General features: G+C 38.3%; 1 long non-coding RNA gene across 1 annotated transcript; it reads right to left on the bottom strand.

The window, feature by feature from the left end:
• Window positions 1-294: 294 nt before the first annotated feature.
• On the bottom strand, window positions 295-1,067 carry LOC145046189 (uncharacterized). Its single transcript, XR_013681977.1, has 2 exons — window positions 629-1,067; window positions 295-536 (listed from the first exon to the last, which is right to left on the bottom strand). It is a non-coding gene; the product is annotated as an uncharacterized LOC145046189 (long non-coding RNA).
• Window positions 1,068-4,020: the final 2,953 nt, after the last annotated feature.

Raw genomic sequence — 4,020 nt, 5'->3', positions numbered from 1 at the left:
CCCTCACCCCTTTCACAAGAGCCAGTAAAGGGTGACTTGGTCATCTTCCCAAGTAAACAAGACTCACACGTGTCATTGTCCCTAAGGTCGAATGACTCCAACACTCCATCCTTTTGGAGTTGGGCTATGCGTTTCTTGTTGACATGGCCAAGGCGACAATGCCACAAGCATGCTTTGTCTAAACTAGTAGACGAATCAATATTCAAAACATTGTTTCCAAAATTATCAACAATCATCACAGATTCATAAATCCCATTACAAGGTAATGCATTGAAATAAAAGACACCATTCAAATAAACGTTAATAGAACCATTACTATTATCAAAAGAATATCTGAAACCTTGTCTAAACAACCCGTGAAAAGAAATAATGTTTCTTTCCATATCTGGCGAATAACAGCAGTTTTCTAAATCTATTCCTAACCCATTACTCAACACTAAAGAATAAACACCGACTTTGGTCACAGGTGACGATCTTCTGTTTCCCATAATCAGGTTCATCTTCCCATGTTCCATCTCCCTACTTCTTTTTAGGCCCTGCATATCAGAACAAATGTGGTAACCACACCCTGTATCAAGAACCCATGAAGTAGCAAATGATGAGTTATTAGATTTAATAGAATACATACCTGCAAATGTAGGCTTGATCTTCCGATCTCTTATGTCCTGCAGATATTGTGGGCAACTTCGCTTCCAGTGGCCCTTTTGGTGGCAATAGAAGCACTTTGCTTCTTTTGGATCGGAAGAGGGTTTAGCAGGGCCAGCTTTGGTCCCACTTGAGGACGAACCATCACGGGGTTTCCCCTTATGGTGGCTCTTACATGGAGCCTTCCTCTTTTTACCCTTTCCTTGACCTATTGCCATCACAGGAGCGGCCACAGCAGGGGACGGTGCAACGGATTTGTCTTTGAGGTTGCTCTCAGCAGTCCTCAAGAGTCCTTGGAGCTTGCTCAAGGATACCTCCTCTTTGTTCATATGGTAGGTCATCCTAAACTGATTGTAGCAGGAGGGCAAGGAGTGGAGGATTATGTCGATAGCCAAATCCTCGTCAAACTTAACATTAAGTTTGAGAAGACGATCAACATACCTCTGCATTTTCTGCAAGTGAGAGGTTAGGGATTCTCCACTCCCCATCTTAGCGGTGATCATGTTAGTAATGATCTCATAGTGCTCTTGCCTCGCGCTCTGGTGATACCTGTCCAACAAATCCTGATGCATTTCATATGGATACATGTCCTCATAGGACTTTTGGAGTTCGAGGTTCATGGTGGCCAGCATGATGCAGTGTACTTTCGTGGCATCACGCTCGTGGGCCTCAAAGGCGGCCAATTCCTCGGGAGTAGCAACATCTGGGATGATCTTCTCAAGCTTTTCATCGAGGACATATTCCTTGTCCTCGTAGCGTGTGATCATGCGAATATACCTCATCCACTCGTTGAAGTTTGAACCATCAAATGTCACTTTCTGACACAAGTTCATCAACGAGAATGACCCAGAAGCGTTGTTGTTGTTGTTTGCAGACATCTGAAAAAGAAAGGAACAAAGTTTGATTAGAAATGAATCCCTAATTAAACACCCAAATGAGAAATTAGGGCTAGGATCCAACAACATTATTTACAACTTAGAAAGGGATGCCGTACTCTAAAAGTAAATAATTTGAAGGTAAGTGAATGACGATTCACTAATTCTCACCATGAAAAACGAAAAAGCAATTTAGGTTTTAAATGTATTGAAAACTCCTAGATCTTTGAGATTCATTGAACTTTTCAATGGCATGTTTAAATCTCGATATGCATTTCAAATTTGCGACTGGGATGCCGAGGATCGCAAACAAATTTTTGAATAACCATGCGAATGAACGTGGTGCACTTAATGTCTTTATCACCTAATCAATGTGCCGGTAAACCACACACGCTCCATTGATCTATGACAAACATTGAGTCACCCTTTGCTACTAATGTCATCCCCAAATTGATGTGCCAGTTAACCACACGCGCTCCATCAACGTTTGACAAGGGTACGAAGTGTAATTCCATGGATTAACATCATTTTCATATTTTACCCTAAAGTAACTAGGAATGGGAATTTGTAAACATGTAGTTACTTTATAATTAACATTATACTTTTAATGAGGAGAGGGTTGCCCTATCCTACCCGTTCGGCTAACGACCCTCCACCAGTCAAGCAAGCGGTAGGTGTGAGTGTACACCCATTAAGCGCCATTTTATAGGCAGCAACCTTATACCCACCTTATAGACCGGCTTGGTGAATGAGGCCTACTAACGGTAAGACTAGCATTTTAAGTTATATATATATATATATATATATATATATATATATATATATATATATATATATATATATATATATATATAAACTAAACTTGTAATAATATATAATAGTATAAGGTTGAATTTTAAACTTGTAAAATTCTAAGGGTTTGAAATTTAAATTACTCAAAATTAAACTTTTAATCATAAATTCTAATTTCAAAACTTAAGGGCAAGTATTGAACTTTTCAAAACATAAGGGATCAAATAACAAATAATTCAAATTAATCAATTAATTTCAAAATTATCTATATTTGACCTAATCTTAATTTTAGTCATTAGATAATTACCAAATAATTTTAAATAATCCATATTTATCACATAAACAACTAATATTAAAAGGATTTGAAATTATCTATTATTTTGGCAAGGATAAACACTTAATTAAGATAAAATTCGGATTTTAACTTTATAAAACAAATTAAGCATCAAGTCCAAGTCAAAACAGCAGCCAAAACCCGAAAATCCCTAATTCTGACGAACTGACTCGTTGAGTCAGACCTGGACTCGCCGAGTAGGGGTCAACTCGTGGAGTCCAGATACTGACTCGCCGAGTTGAGTCGGACAGGGACCAAAAAATCGATTTTCAGCAAATAAAGCAGTTAAGCATCACATTCAACTGAAACCATTCAAGGCTCTGATACCACTGATGGGTTTTATGCATAAGAAACATTCCTATGTGCTCATACAAAACCCTAATGCTTGGATCTAGGTTTCACTATTGAACATGCTTTGATTCCAAGACTTATAAACCCTAATATAGCATATTGACAACAAAACTAACATATAGAATCAGATCTAGATGTTTACCTCTTCAAGAGTTGGCTTAGATCTTCTCTTTTTTCTTCTTTTGAGCCTAGAGTCACACATGCAACTCCTCTAATGGTTCACAAACCCTACAAGCAAGAAGGCAATACGAGAGAGGGAGAAAGAGGCTAGAAATCGGCCTAGGGTACTCTTAGAATCAAGTGGTAGCCGAATTCAAAGCCCTAGGGGTCATATTTATACTTACAGGTTACTAGGGTTTCAATCTAAACCCTAATGGACAGCTTAGCCACCAAGCAGCCCATGGAACCTTCTGGAATAAGGCCCTTGGACAAAATTATGATGGTTACCCATCATAATTTCGTTCCCCCTTAAGCCCATTAGGTTTCCTTAACCAAAAACTCAACTATCATACATTTGACAGTTTAGACCCCTTTATTCAACTAATCTCTTTTGACCATTAAATTAATTCTTAATTAATTCATGACCAATACTAATTAAATAAATATGATTTCTCCTTTAATATATTACTCTTATAATATATTAATAAATCATAATACTCTCTCTTTCCCCTTAAATTACCTTGTCAAGTTGCTTTGGAGAAGGCAACCCAAAAGGACCATGCACAACCGGGTCAAGTACATACCAAATATAGTTACGGGCTTAGACACTATTCCAACAGATCAGACCCCAACTTTTGAACTTTCTTATATGCTTGCCTCGGCCTAGTAGGGACCGAATTGTCCTCGAGCTCTTATTCCTCTGGTTCGTGTACGTTTTCTTGTTGAACCGTCTCATGTTCAATATCATCGTGAATACCACCATGATCTTCCTCGTGAACAAGACTAGAACCTTGTTGGCTTTTAGGTTCTTATCAACTACTTGAGACTTGACCGTCTCAATGTCATCACATGGGACCGTAGCTT

The sequence above is a fragment of the Lactuca saligna genome, chromosome 5 (assembly GCF_052625555.1).
Source record: "Lactuca saligna cultivar CGN05327 chromosome 5, ASM5262555v1, whole genome shotgun sequence".
In the NCBI taxonomy this organism is placed as follows: Eukaryota; Viridiplantae; Streptophyta; class Magnoliopsida; order Asterales; family Asteraceae; genus Lactuca; species Lactuca saligna.
The sequence above is the reverse complement of the archived record's forward strand: the minus strand, read 5'-3'. Positions and strand labels throughout refer to the sequence as shown.